Source organism: Atheta coriaria, unplaced genomic scaffold, assembly GCF_025399875.1.
Source record: "Atheta coriaria isolate IRGN ID8LTWV9N9 unplaced genomic scaffold, Caltech_Dcor_3.1 hic_scaffold_6_pilon, whole genome shotgun sequence".
Lineage (NCBI taxonomy): Eukaryota > Metazoa > Arthropoda > Insecta > Coleoptera > Staphylinidae > Dalotia > Dalotia coriaria.
Genome location: NW_027045448.1, coordinates 10250820 through 10267259, shown reverse-complemented (window position 1 = coordinate 10267259; position 16440 = coordinate 10250820). Strand labels below are relative to the sequence as shown.

At 41.4% G+C, this 16440-nt stretch overlaps 1 protein-coding gene across 3 annotated transcripts in view; it reads right to left on the bottom strand.

Moving 5' to 3' along the window:
• Positions 1-16440, bottom strand: part of LOC135794826 (chaoptin-like) — a 122575-nt gene that overhangs the window by 95488 nt on the left and 10647 nt on the right. The window contains exon 1 of one of the 3 annotated variants that reach the window (XM_065306261.1): positions 1106-1458. The exons of the other annotated variants lie outside the window; for them this stretch is intronic. The gene's annotated coding sequence lies outside the window, so the exon portion shown is untranslated. Of the gene's footprint in view, positions 1-1105; positions 1459-16440 lie in introns of those variants that run through there. 3 annotated transcript variants of the gene reach the window in all.

The window sequence follows — 16440 nt, the reverse complement described above, 5'->3', positions numbered from 1 at the left end:
AAAAGAATCTCCTTTGTGATTTAAGCAAACATTTTATTAATTTAAGTGATGAAAATGCGTCGACTGTCACGGTATCAAATTGATTTATAATATCGATAATAGAGTTCGAAAGGAGTTGGAACTCTCTGTTTCCCCCGCACACACACACATACACACACAAAGACAAAAAAATGACACCGAAGCGTAACCTTATCATGCCGGCAAAATATGTGAATTTTTTGTGCTCGATTCCGTACCTACGCATCGCTTTGACAACCTCGCCGGCCTTAATCGCCGCTTCCAACAAATGATTGATAGTCTCCACTTTTTGTTCTTTGCATTACTTTGTACTACTTATAAATAATAGATGGCACGTATGCTGTAATGGCTTATAAAAATAATATGTAATGCTGTCCTGTTTAAAAGCGTACATTCAATCAGTGCGTTTTACATTTCCAGCCGGGCACAATCAGTTTAAAATCTTTGTGATAAATTATTCCTGGCATTAGCGCAGAGACAATACCGTGTGTCAACATTCTATTAAACAATGACATGCATGTTTGTGCTCGTACACGCACACCCCGAGTGCAAATGTAAATTATTAATGGCGGGGCAATAACGCGTAAAATTCGAAATTATGTAGATGGGATTTTTCGCTACAGTCAGCATGATAGGCATTTTCGAGTATGTCGTCATTGAGGTGGAAGCGATGTGTGTATAAAACGCTTTTATTTCCATACTCTGATGATATCCCATCATATCAAGTATAAATATAAAGATGCATCGTAAACGTACAGGTGTGCTGCCTATAAAATGGAAAACTATAAAATAAATATATACATTGCCGTCGCGACGCTTAAATGCTTGAGAAAAGATTTAGGATGTAGTTGGAAATGCATGCGGATAAGTTGGAAACAAACGCGCTGTGCGAGATCAAAATGATTTTTCGCCTTATGTTTGGTTTATGCAAATCGGTGTCGTCGTATTTGTTCGGATGATATAACGGATCGTTGTTTGCGTTGTCGAAAAGTTTATAAAGTTTAAATCGCCAAAGTTTACGCTTCAGAAACGAGTGCAGAGAACTATAACAAATAATGTTTAAAGTTCAGAGACACGCATTACTTACGATTCGTATTTTTATTCGTGTCCTTATATCATGTACGAATTGTTATTAAACTTTAACTTCGAGTGGCTTTAGTCCGTTTAAGCGTACAGAACTCGTCAATGTCAGCGTAGGTGATTTATGAAACTGTCAAGTTGAATGTTTAAAAGTCACAAAATTTATAGCTTTATACGTGAAACTTTTAGTTTCATGTGCGTATCAGGTCCGGAGGCAGGTGGTTCACCATCGCACTGATTTTATTTTGAAAATTTGCGCGCGGTTTTGAATGAGGCCGATATTTTCCGACACGCTGCGTGAGTTTTTCTCCCTTCGTTGCTCGATGGAAGCTCTCGCGGCGTGAAGCAAAAGCGCACTGACTAACGACGACGCGCGGACCTACTGGCACATGATGCACAAGGGGCGGCTGAGTGTGGTGCGGCGCGGACGCAAGCGCCGAGCCACCGGCGGCGGCAGCGGTGGTGGCGTGCGTGCACACGCCGGCATATCCTTTTCGGTCGGAATTCAAAACAAGCGCAAACATATGCCCGCCAGGAGATTCCGCGCGGGATTCGGGAGCTTGGATTTTTCATTTCCTTTTTCGCACGCTCTCGCCGCCAGTCATCGCGCCGGCGGTGAAGAAGTGTCGCCTCAGCGGGCAAAGAAAGCGCGCAAGATTTCGCCGGATTTAGTCGCAGAAAGAAAACGCCGGATGGGGCCTGGGCACGTGGGGGCTTAACTAAATAAATTTGTTTGTTGAATGCCGGAAAAGTGGGTGGCTTTTATAACTCGACCAAATTGGATTTTTCTTGCTTTAAAGCGGTGAAACATATTTCAATTAAAAGCTAAACCTTTTGCTCCCAACGGTCATTAATTTCAACTTTTTATCCAAGTTTACATTTAAATAACACCGAAAATATTCATATTTTAATATTTGACTTATTTTCAACTTATTTTTACTCGTACAATAAGCTGTCCTGTTGATAGGTACTTAATAAAATTGGAAATTGATGCGAACATTCACTTGTACATTTACTATAATTGTACTCGCGATAAAAATGAAGAAAACTCACATTAATGCGCTTACCGTTTATAGCACTGAATCATGACAACTGAAAGTACATTGAAGCCAACAATATTCCCGTTGGTAATAATAGCAACTCAACATATTTATGTTAATGCTACCAACTAACATTAACTGCAATTGTTTCAATCTCCATTTATATGTCTGATGAAAATTGTACAATAAAAACGCAATCAAAATTCAAGATTTTAATTATTAATAAACAAGGTGTTTTTAAATTTGATTCATAACGCATCACAATTAAAAAATAATTTCCCTAAACTAATAATAATTGCTTCTGGGTATAAACACGTTGTAAATTTAAAAAATCTAATGAATGCGATTCAAATATTGTAATTTTCTTTGTTTAACATGCCGCTCTGTATTTATGGTTGGTAATGTCGTAACATTGCCTTGTTGCGCATTGTAATTTTCTACACGCACCTGAGTAATTGTTAATCAGAAAAGGGACAGGCCGAGAGAAAAAAGTTCTTTTTACTTTTGTGCACGACTTGCGCTTTCCCTTTGCTACTCTGCTAAACGTACATTTGTTTAGGTATAATTTGGTTTTTGAGCCTTTTTATTAATGCTTTGTTTTGCATTGTGGTAAAATATATCGCACAATAAAATAATGTTTAAAATGAATCTAAATAAAATTTAATTGCTTTGTATAATTTTAATATAATGTATTTTATTCGATGTTGTTGCAAATTAATTTCAAGTCATGTAAATAGATAATACAGACATGAAAAATGAAAACCAATACTGTTTTTTAATAGAATATGTGAATATTCTACTTTGATATTTCACAAGTGAGGTGAAACAATGCTAAACATCGTCATATTTTAAATTAAACACTTAAAAAAAATTGTGTTGGTTTTGTTTCTTGAAATTATCATCTTCTTTTGTATAGTAACTGTATATAATTTTAATTTAGTAAAAGTGAGATCAAATTAATTGCGTTCACGTGAAATTGTTGTGTTAAAATGTATTAAATATTCATATTTGAATGAAACTCGGCAATATTCTAGTAAATATGAACCATACACATTAAACAATCAATAATCAAAATTGAAATTTTAATTACTTCATAAACAAAGTCGACTTGCCCGAAGGTGATAGCTGACAGCACATTTAGATACATTATAATAATAGTTTTCACCGCCCTAGGACCGTAAAATACCTCTAAAGATTATAAAAATTATAATTAATTTTTTTTCAATAAAATTAATTAAAAATGCACCTATGCAGAATTGCAAGATTTGTCCAGTGTTAAGGCATTAATATACTGCAATTTTGTAATGTACAAAATGCAGCGCTTATTTTAATAATGTAGAATAATATTATCGGAATCATAGATCCAATGCCGACCAGCCTGTGCGCATTGTCGCTTTTGTCGCCGCACCCACATAACAGGCATCTGGAGAATGACGCTAAAAAAGACGAAACGTTTCTCGACAAAGAAAACTCCGAGCACGCTCAACGCAAATGATGATAGCGTACATCTTGATTAATTAAAATGTAAATTGAGTCTGGTAAACAAAAGTTTTATTTTCTGAGCGAAATATTCTTAATATTATCTTCTGTTTCATTAATTATTACAAATCCAAAATTAAGAAATCATTTTTTACGTTAAATTCCCTTTATTACTTTGCAATATTTCATTTCCATGATTTCATCAATAATTTACTTCTGTCCAAATATTTTTACGCACAACATCCTGTTTGCATCCAAGTCAAACAAACGCCATTCTAATGAAGTCAATGAAGCGTCCAGAATTAATATTATTACAATGGGCAATAGCCGACCGCCCCAGAGCTTTCTAAAGGCGCGTTAAAATGTTTACATTACAAATAGACAAGCGCCGGCAGCGTTTGCACAAACATGTGTGTACACACGACGCAGTGTGGTGATCGACAAGGCGTCTCCGCAGGTGGCGTCGGCGGCAGTGATCCGGCAAACCACACTACTAGTAGGCGACTACTACGAAAGGGGCGGCGCGCACGCTAAAGATGGTAATTAATAATTAAGACTACACGTAACGAACCGATGCAGAAAGTATACCTATGCAGATTTAGTTTCCGGTAGTCGGGGCATACCGCAATGCATAACACGAGGAGCTATTTGCCGCCCGCCGCCCCCGGACGACTCTAGGCGACGGCAAGAGGTAACGCGGCAAGCATTAAAGGTTGATGAATATAGTTGCCTACAAGTAAGGAGTGGAGACGAACAAATAATTTGCATATTGTTTGTTAACATTGCAAATTTCACATAATTTAAGCACTTTTAGTTTAGGGTTCAAACTATTTAACAACAATTTGTTTATACTCATATTAAAAACCTCCATAAAATAATTTAAAAACAATTGTTGTTGTAAAGAAGCAAAAATATTTATTAGTTTACCGCTAATGAAAATTTCCGTTCTAAAATGGATATTGTAATAAGTAACTATAAACAAATGGAAATAATTGGTCATCGAATTCAATTACAAGCACGTTATGCATCGGCCCTCCATTAAATAGCAGATAAATCATTGCGTTTCGATAATAAATTATAATTTAATTATGATGCCATTATAAATCAAATGCAAAATTAACGCAGAGCGAAACGAATTCTGTTAATTTTAATTGCATTTTATTCAATTTAAAATCTTGTTATATGCGCGCGTATCATGTGTAATTAATTTTGTTAAGTTTCAATATTTAGTCGAGCCGCATTCTAACTCTAGTTCTGTTTACATAATTTATATGCAATCGTATTGATGCAATTTGGTATCGCTTCACTGTCAATTGGCGAACAAAACCGCAAAGGCAAAGCATGATTTGAACGTGATTAAACATTACAAATCAAATGCAATTATATTTTTGTCTTTATTGCAATCAATTTATGTTTATTTCTAAATTAATTTACTGAAATATTAGTAAATTCTGTTAAAATGCAGTGATTTCCGCTTTAAGTATATTATAAACTATTTTTTCTTTGTTTTCACAAATAAAATTAACAGATAATACTAAAATAATGCTTTTTCTACAAATGTATCCAATGCAAAGTACAGTTATCTATTTTCCTAATAAATCAAATTCGAAAATCAGTTAACATACATTTCAACATCGCCGCATGGCATTTATTCCGGCGTGCCTCTGGCCGATATTCCTGATAGCATGCCCGCGAGACCAAATTCCGTCGCGATCGTCGAGAAAAATCGCCAATGTATGAATAAAAACCTAAACGTATTGTGCGCGAAAATACGCGCCCTTCGCCGAGCCCTACGTGTCGGGGAAATATCGCGAAGAACTCGAGCGCGGATGTGCAAAAGTATGCATAGCACATGCCGAAAGATATTATTGAATATGCGAAATGTCCTCCGAACGCCAACGCATTTGCAATTCCCATAAGCACTTCATATTTCACGGCCGGTATTTTCAATATAACGCCGACGCTCGCGCGTTCGTGTTCCTCGACGCGTACCTGTATCGAAATGTGCCGGAATGCAATGCATCTGCAGCTGGGCTGCTGGTGTGGTTTTCGAATGAGGAAGACTGCGGGATGTTTGTGAATTTATGCTTCATCATACCACTCATACGTGAGGAATATATCTGTGCGATAAAATACGCAAAATGAAAATATAAATTCATTAATTTCGTCTAAAAATAAACGCAATTACTTATTTTTAATTTACGTTAAAAAATATTAAATATTATTAAATAGTAATGGATTAGTTAGACCGCTGGATTGTGGTAGATAAAACATAAAATATGAAAAAAATGCTTAAAAAGATTTAACGCCATGCGAATTTATTCATGTCGTTGAGTAATTGTCCGCGTTTTATTAAAATTAAGAGGATTTAATTCGTTATCGTGGCTGCACGGTGCGCAGGCAGTGCACACGCGCAAATCTACATACATTTCGTCGGCTGACTCGCCAAATCGCATCCATATTTAAATATTTCCGCCGAGTAGATCTCAACAGATTGAATTTTCGCTATATGAGCATTGCCGCTGTACTTTTCGCGAACTTTAGTTGACATTTCAAATGCATGTTGACAAACTTTATTGCGTTTAAAATTATTACGCTTTAAACTTTCTGGTTTATTCAAACGGAAAATATAAATTTGCTTCTCTTTCTAAAAAATAAAAAACTATGATTTTTCCTGAGATTACTGCTCAATAAATACGTTACAGTTAACTTTTTTACTAAAGCACATGGTTACCGCTCGATTTTTCAAAAAATACAGACTACAAATCCCCGGATACTTCCGCCGTGAAACAAACGCCGAATTTTCCATTTTTTTGCCGCCCCGTTATTGCTCCGGTCTCGCCGTGTAACAAAACATTACAACAACCGATTCTAATGCGCGGCGCACGTACACAATACGCCTGACGAGGCGAATGTGGGCGAATGCATTATGACCGCAATGTTTATCTGCATGTTACGTAAAATGTTCGGCACTTTTTTTGTTTTCAATAAATATCATCGGACGCTTCGACGGCGGATGCGCTGCCACTCGCCATGGGACGGCTAATGGGTTAAAACGCTCGTAAATTACGCAACTACGATTGCGATACGCGTGCGTTTGATGTTTCACCCCTTTAGGTAAACGCGTTTGACGTATTGAAGAATTGTCTTAGCCGAAGCACAATGGCGTACGGCCATAACACCGACCACAATAGAGTATAAATTTTCGGAAGCATTTAGCTCACGTAGTCAATTAGGTCGAATTACGTTTCTTTAGTGGCGTGGTACCGTTTTAAAAGCGCGAATAAATATTTATTCAAACTCTCGATTCTCGATTCAAGTTGAAGGATATTTTTCTTTCAAACTTCAAGCCGGAAAAGAAAAGTGGGAAAGTGTTAGTTTGATTTGTGGCGGCTGTGCCAATATATTTCGACGCTATAACTTTATTTGTGTATTTTGAAAACTTTGAAACTTTCAAATAAACATATCGCCAAAGCTAAACAAAAGAAACTTTAAGAACCTTGTAAAAGTTATTCCGCAAAAAGAGGTTGTTACAAAGGCCAGCGACTTTGCAATTCTGCAATTGCAGGATTTATTCTCCTTGAGAAACAAAAATAGTTTTAATATCTTCGTGCGTGCGCATAATAAAAAGTTTCAATGAGAAACACACGCGGATAATGTATTAATTAACCTAATGATAATCAAAGCCTCGACCACATTGCGGTCATTAGCGACTTTACCAAGACTCTCAAGAAAGCCACACGACATTTTCTTTGTCGATTGTGTACCATTGAGTACAATTACTTCCGAGACGGCGGCGGCGGTGACCAAACATTTCTTTACCAACTTCCAGGCGAACTTCATTTCGTTGATCATTTTGCTAATTTACAAGAAATTCACCAAGGCCGTGCGGCGCGCAGCACGGCGTCACCAACAACAACAAGTTTTCCAGTTCTCTCCTTTACCCTCGTCCTGATCCACCGAGTGCAAATTGCGTTCTGCGGCTACGCGGGGGTCGACGCAATCATTGGAAAATCTCTGGCGCCCGCCACAACGTGAACGTCGTGATTTTTCCACCGCTGCCACCACCGCCGCTTCTGGAAATCAATTTGCACGCCACACATTGACGCGAACATTGATTTTCCATAAACGAACTTTAACAATTACCACGTCGTTCTTGTCGGGAAGGACCAACCGCCGACGTCGCGAGAACATGCAGCGGTGGCGGTGCTGCGGCGTCGACGTACGATCAGACGTCTCCTGTTTGAGTTAGTTTTAAGTACTTTGCAAAAGCGAGCACGATTAGTGCACACCGGCTCGCACAATGTTGCGCTCTGATCGTGCGCACCTCACAACGGTTCAATGTAATTTATTACGCTTTACCTCATTATGTTTACATGGAGGACGCTTGAAACTTTGTGCTGCATTCGAATAAAAACAAATAATGAAGTGCATCTCTGCATCTGATGGCATTTCTTGTACCAAAGACATTAAAAAAAATCATTAGTTTCACAAGATTTAAAAACATGACTTGTTACTGCCGTGGATAAAGATAAAAATTTAATTGCGTTGCTACACGTCTTTGATTAGCATTCAAGCCAAGTGAGCAATATTCGCCGTTGAATTACGTGATTCGAATAGTATAACACAATAAACACCAATAATACCATCCATTAATCAACTTAGTTAAAGATACGATCCGTTATCGGAAAGTTATGAAAATCGTCCTTGGATACTCCAAGTCTAGCCTCATAAAGTAATAAAAATTTCAATAATACAGGAGTATAGTGAAAACTTTTTCCCGGATAAGCGAATTAAAGATTCGTCTATGAATCAGGCGAGGTCGTAAGAGTTTTTATTACTTTGGTTTCACGAGTATGAGCGGTGGCGGCGATATCACTCGGATAAAAATAAAGATAAAGAAATACTTTAACTTGGAGATGAGCACGGCGGCGATAGCTCGGAGGTGTTTTTCACGTGCGACGATCGTTAAATTATTTTTAGACTCGGCCAATATATTTCCGCGTTAGGTGCTTAGGTGGCAAGCACCAAGAATCGAACATCGAACGTCGATTTGAATCTTCAGCGCACGTGTGCACGGTTTTACAGCGTTAGAGATTTAAATTTTTGATAGTCAACTTAATTTCCTAGGAAAGAAAACAATCGAAAAGCGGAAATATTCGAGGAAATCAATAAAAATGCAGATTGATGTCACATTGAATTTAACAATCGCAATATTATCAGAGATACTTTGTCATAGAATTGCTTTCAAATACGGATCAAAAAAGTTGAAGAAAAACGATGAATTTAAATAAATAGATATAAAATATATTTTTTCAGATCAAATATTCTCTGCATAACAGAATAGAGTGTAGATTATTTATCAATATTCTTCCAAACTACGACAAAGAAAAATTGGTTGATTATACTTTTTGCATAGAATCTAATCGCATTTTAATGATCTTTCCTACGAGGTATAAATTACCAGGTATGCAGGCGCCATTGAATTGAAAGTACATTATAGTCTCATAGTCTCATGTGTATTCAAAAATGTAGCAAGTAATTTAAACTTATCGATAATGCAGCATGCTTGGCAATATTTCATTGGATTCAATAATTACGCACACTACTTCCACAAAGTGGATGAAAGCAATACAAAAAAGTACAAATCTAAAAAATGTCACTTCAAGTATGAATTATTCCTAACTATTTAAAAAGTATTTTATATTTGTATTAAATTAAGTTTCCTTAATAAACCAGCCACTATTTTATAATTTTTGGTATTAAAAATGCAATTAAAAGTCAATTGCAGTTTGAGAGGTCTTAAAAATTTACGCGTCCAGATAAAGTTTAATACCAAATGGCGCAAACTTAATATTTCTAAAGAACAAAGAAGAAGAAGAAACTTTGTCCTATTTCGACACGCTTTGGTGCAGCCTTGTAACATCTGTACTCTGACCAACGCAACCGAAAAACTGTCGTGTCCTAATGGTTTTTGGCAAATTCGCACATTCTCCAAATCCAACTCGACGTTCGACACATTTTCCAAGTTGATTAGATCCACGTAGCGCAGGAATTTCACCGAAGCAACCCGAGGTAGTATGAGATTCGTGTGTTTTTGGGAGTTTCGCAGTTTGTACATGCACAGCTACAATCGAAACGTCGCTTGGTGTCTTTGACGTTAAATTCACAGTTCCGGCAGTTTGCAAAGTATCAAAGTAAGTATTAAATAGAGAGAATGGAGATACGACATAAACACTCAAAAGTCTCGGCACACCCGACTTACTACACTGTCAGAAGACTAGAAACCCGCGTCGCAATTTGGCAAAAAACAAAAGCTTCACGACGCTTTTGTGTAACTTTCACGTATAAAATTTTCCGAATATTTGCGTTTATCTTTCAGTCCTCAGCGCATCTCGGCGCTCGATAAGAAAGGCGTTATGTTCGTTTGTCAGACGCGTCTCTTCATCTTGACTATCCGCGAATATTTGACTATCCGATAACTATAGGTACACGCGAACAACGCGTCGAGAATATAAATATAAAAATGCGTCGCAGGTAGGTACTTTCTATATATGCGTACGCCTGCAAAACGCTAAACAGGCGACGTAGGGCCCCTTCCCAATCAGTCCACCTGAACGCATTTCGACATCAACTAACAGGAGAACCAGAACCCAAAGACTTCGTACCTGCAACCGCATTCGCTCTCTTTTTTTCGTCTTGTTAGTACCAACATACTCGTTCACCGGCTCCGCCGCTGCTACGGGAAACTAAAGAATAATATTTCCATAAAAATGTGTTTTCCGGGTCGCCGGACACATTCACATGTAAACATGCATTTTACATGTTTGGAAACTTTTCGATTCGCTTCGTTTTCCTTTCTCCCTCGACGTCGATGTCGAATATTTTGACTCGGTTCACACACGGGCGCTATGCATGCTTCAAATATTGGAAATTTCATTATTTCATTCCTTAAACAAACCGGACTGGCCAATGCTTGCGTCCGACATCCTAAAAATGCTATTTTCTTATCACCCCGAACGTCTGTGGTTCTATTTTGAGAGCGTAATCCAGATGCAAACTGCAGCTTTGCGTTTGTGCCACATAAAGAAACTCAAATCGACTGGTTAAGTGGACTTCTCGGTCGCCTCTCAAGAACTTCTTAATGGAATGCATGCGCGCCGCGGTCCTGATTTTGTTTTTCATTAATGTTGAGTGAAAAACGCAATTAATTCGTGCGCAAACTCACTCAAACCAGTGCCCGTCTAGCGTCCAAAGATTACTAGGTAAACATAATTTCATTTAATCACGAATTATTTTCGAAATTCACGGTTGCGGAATAATAAACGTCTATTTTCCATGTTAAGAAGTTTACAAGTTTCAATTCGCCTGAGAGCACTACCAAGGTTAGCGAGGCGAACTTTTTAGGCTTGCCGTGAACGCGCCAAAGAAGCACGAGTACGCAAAACTCAGTGAAGTGCGGTTGCGCTTGATGGCTTTCTGGTTACGGGAGATAAATTGTGCGTCTAACCGAATTTTCGTCGTGTGTATATCATACATTATTTTCATAATTTTTCTGCTACGCGCAGAAAAGATTGAATAAATATGTTAAACGTGAACATAATACTTATCTTTTATTTATTAGTTTTCTTCTTATAATAATTCATAAAGTTGAAAATCTGGCATGAAAAAGGTTTGATCAATTTAAAATCTCAACCCTATGAAGTAATATAAGAAACATAATTTACTTTCACCGAAGAAAGAAATCAGAATCTAAGTAGAAACATTTTGTCCTGTTAGCGAAATGCGTAACGTAGGCAACCAACAACACAACATACATTACATTATTTTTCCCGCGCAACACCGGCGCACTGCGTGCGCCCGGTGCAGTAGCTAAGTACAAGCAGAGCGCAGCAGACGCAGATTAAGAGACGCCTTATTCAATAAACGCTATTCAACATTCTTTTACAATTACAAGTGCTCATTGTTTCATGCTTATCTTTTATCACCTGCCCTCACAAGTGCCACACCTAACATCTCAGAAGTGGGATGAACAGGTAAGACGTGAGACTTGAGCATTATTGAGAGCATCCTGCGCGAGGCAGCCTAGTTTTTTCCGCGCCAACGGAAATCTTGGAGGTTAGAACACGTGCCGAAGGGGGCACAACGGAACGCACGAGTAACGGCCAACGTCCCGGCCAACGACGATTCGCGCGAGTATCCCCGAGAAGCCGAAAGACGTTCTACATCCACGATGGGCGATGATGGAAACGAAGCTGGTGCGTCGCAACAACCGATGCCACCACAACCTGGCACGGACGCCGCCACCCTGGCCGGCGTGATGCAAATGTTCAATACGTTAATGCAGTCGATGGCAATGGCGCAGCGCCCATCGCCACCGGCCACCACCTACCATAGTGCACCGGGTGCACAGTCCGGACTTACGACGTTCGACGCGAAGAAGAGTGCCTCAGAGTGGTTGGCATCGCTACGCCGCCAATGCCAACTACATCAGTGGAACGACGCGTACGCGCTAGAGGTTGTGCGAACGCATCTCGCTGGAGGACCCGCCGTATGGTTCCAGGATCTGCAGGGCGTGCACACGTTAGTCGATTTTGAAGCCGCCTTCACCAACACCTTCATCCAACAAGACAGTTTTGCTACTCGTTGGAAGCGGATGGAAAGTTATGTACAATCCAAAGACCTTGATATTACTGATTACTTTTACAACAAACTTCATTTATGTGCAGGGTTGGAATTGAGCCTGGAGGAGAAGAAGGAACAACTGCTTATTGGGTTGTATGATAAGCAGCTGTGCACAGCCATGATGGCACAACGTCACGCCGACACCAACAGCCTGTACCATGACTTGCTGAATTATTTGCGTGTGCACAAGGCTCGTGAGGAGCGCTTGTTTCCTTCTCCCAGGAGTCAATCAACCCATGCACCACGTGTGATGGATTCCTATGGTGCGCCCATGAAGAAACCATCAGAAGTAGGGCGGTCCGCAACCCCAGCACCGCCACAGCCGACTACAAGTCGAGTCATGAAATGCTTCAACTGCAACAAGGAGGGACACCTCGCCAGAGATTGCCCTATCCCACCAAAACCACGCGGACTATCCAAGCCCGAAACCCGTCCAGCGGAGACAGCCGCAAAGAGTAATGGACAAGTAAAGATCATTACTTCGCAAGACAATGATGGTGTGCTCAAATACTTGAAGCCAATCACATGCAACGGAATGGCGTTCCAGAGCTTGATTGATCCAGGAAGTTCGGAGTGCACCCTGAAGGCGTCGCAAGCCATCGCCGCAGGCTTTACCATTCAGCGCAAGGAGACCTTGCTGAAGGCATTTGGTCCCGCAAACCATGTTGTCAAATCTCCCGGATTTGTCACGGCGGATGTTGCCATCGATGGTGTGGTTCTCTCAGAAATAGTCTTTAGCATCGTTCCGGACGACGTTCAGAGCGTGGACGCCATCATCGGTCGACCATTCACCGAGAACCCGTCTATCGTCTACATGCGCATTGATGACGACCTGATATTTACGTACCGGAGTGATGATCCGTTCTCTGCTTTGGAAGTCGAGGCGAAGAAGCGCGCGTCAAATCGAGTGACGACGGAAGCGAACATTCCACCACGTTCCGTAAACCTGGTAGAGGTTGTCTCAGGTACGGAAACGCATGCTTTTCCACTGATCAATTGGGCGGTTGAGCCCACTCATGTATCTCAGAACACGAGTCTGTTTCGGGGCGAGGTACTGAATTTGGAGCAAGCTGAGCCCCGCCAGCAACCCATTCCACTCGAGGTCATCAACGTGGACGACAATTTGGATACGGACACAGTGAACGAGCTGCATGGCCTCCTCAACGAGTTCCGCGATACCATTGCGATCGATTCCTCCGAGTTAGGATGCACAACGGTCCTACAAATGGACATCACCGAGGTGCCGGGCAGTCAACCCGTGCGCCAGAAGCCTTACAGATGTAGTGCCGATGAGCGCGAGGCGCTCAACACCATCATCAACGAATACAGAGATGCAGGTCTAGTCACCGACACGACCTCACCATACGCCAGCCCTGTACTGCTGGTGAAGAAGAAGACTGGGGAGTACCGAATGGTTGTCGACTATCGACGGTTGAACAACCAGACCGAACCATTGCCATTTCCGCTGCCCGACATGGATGAACATCTGACACAGATTCGCGATGCAAGGTACTTCACGACACTTGATTTGGCTCATGGTTACCTCCAGGTACCATTGTCGGAAGAAGCACGCAGAAAGACAGCTTTTATTACTCCGGACCAAACGGGTGAGTTTACCAGAATGGTATTTGGCTTGACCAATGCCCCCTCGTACTTCTCAAAACTAATGCAAAGGTTTTGGGACCTCTCCGTAATGACACGGTGATGTACTACCTTGACGACATCCTCATACCTGCGCGTGATTGGAAGGACATGCGAGTCAGGTTAACCAAGACCCTGATGGCGTTGAGAGGTGCCGGATTAACGCTGAGGATCGAAAATGCTACTTCATGCAGGAGCGTGTGGAGTATTTAGGGTTCATTCTGAGTGCCGATGGCATCGAGCCTGGCCCCGCGAAACTACGAGCGATCTCGGAGTATCCTGCGCCTACAGATATCCACCAGCTACGGCGTTTCCTGGGAATGGCTAGTTTCTTTCGCCGTTTTATAGCCAATTTTGGTTCCAGGGCCGCCATTTTGAACAAATTGCTCCGCAAAAACGAATCTTACATTTGGACGTCTGCCCATGATGCTGCCTTTAAGGATTTGAAGACCGCTCTGACGCAGAGCCCGGTACTCAAAATCTTCGACGCGAAACGCCCGACCTACTTGCATACAGACGCGAGCAGCCAAGGCCTGGGTGCTATGCTGTTACAGAAACACGATGACAAACTTCACTTGGTCTATGCAGTAAGTCGCAGGACTAGCGATGTTGAATGTAATTACCACTCGAGTAAACTCGAACTGCTGACCGTGGTATGGGCCGTCGAGAAACTCCGACATTATCTCATCAATATTCCGTTTACTGTGGTCACCGACTGTCAGGCGATTGTGTTTCTGAATACTGCCAAAACAAAGTATCCACAAGTAGCAAGGTGGTTCAACATGTTGTGTGAATACAACTTCAAGGTAGAACATCGTCCTGGCGAAAAGATGATACATGTTGATGCGCTGAGTCGCGCACCAGTGTCAAACGAGGGTGAGACTCCCGTCGAGAATCTGATCACCCGAAACGTGTTCACGATACTTTCCTTGGAGGAGGAAATAGTACTGTACCAACGATCTGACGAGCTACTCAAACGCAAAATCGAGTTACTCAACAGGCAGGTACGTACCGCAAGCGAGAGTTCGGAAGTAAATGGTTACGTACTTCAGCAAGGCATTCTCTATAAGCAAATTCAAGAGGATGAGACTCAAAGGTTGATCTTTGTCGCCCCAAAGGCAATGCGAAAGAGCCTAGTAACAAAGTATCATGACCTACAAGGACATTTTGGCGTCGAGCGCACAGTAGCCAAGATCCGACGCCACTACTTCTTTCCGAAGATGACACAGTATGTCAAACAGCACATAGCCAGTTGTATTGAATGCATCATCCTGAAAAACAAAAGTGGGAAGAAGGCCGGCGAACTTCACCCTATTCCCTCGGGGCGCCGCCCTTTGCTGTCATCCATATTGACCACGTTGGTCCTTTTGTTGAGAGTACGTCTCACAAACGCTATGTACTAGTAATCGTCGACAATTTAACCAAATTCGTCCGATTACACGCTACCAAAACGACGAAAACTCCGGAGGTTATCAAGGCCCTCTCAGCGTTCGTGCAGGACTTTGGAGCCCCAGAGCGTATCATCAGCGATCGTGGTACTTGTTTCACCTCGTCCACCTTCGCCGAGTTCTGCAATCAGCATGGAATAAATCACACGCTCAATTCACCACGACATCCGCAGGCTAACGGTCAAGTAGAACGCGTGAACCGTACGCTTCTACCACTGCTAAGAAATTGCAGCGAAGATAACAAATGGGATAAGGAACTAAAATCCACGGAACGAGATTTAAACACCGCAGTTAACAAGACTACAGGAAAAACGCCCTTTGAGGTAGTGTTTGGGTACGCACCAAGATTAAACGATGGTGTAACACGTTGCCTCACCGTCAACGAGGAAACGTACGAGTCCCCTAGCGATTTACAAAGAAAAGTCAGAACTCGACTGGAAAAGGAAAAGCAAAATTACAAGCGCCAGTTCGACGCCAAAAGATTATTAAATGTCCACTATGACATAGGCGATATTGTATTTATGAAGACAAATAGTGTTGCAACGGGTGACTCTACTAAACTGCAACCCCGTTACAGAGGACCGCTCAAGGTGTATGAAGTGCTCCCCAATGACACATACCGCGTAATCAATCTGAACGAAGAGGAGCCTGGGAAGCTGTACGCGACAACAGCACACGTCAGCCAGCTCAAAATCTGGCGACCCAATCAAGCTGACGACGTTGCAGGAGAAGAAGTTCCGGCAAGTGGAAGCGCCACTGCCGAGGTGAAAACGTAAGGAAGAGCTCACGAGTCACAAAGGTTCCAGCCCGCTTCGCAGCATACACACTCGAGGACGAGTGAGAGTCAGGACGGTCGAGTGTTACCGAAATGCGTTACGTAGGCAACCAACAACACAACATACATTACATTATTTTTCCCGCGCAACACCGGCGCACTGCGTGCGCCCGGTGCAGTAGCTAAGTACAAGCAGAGCGCAGCAGACGCAGATTAAGAGACGCCTTATTCAATAAACGCTATTCAACATTCTTTTACAATTACAAGTGCTCAT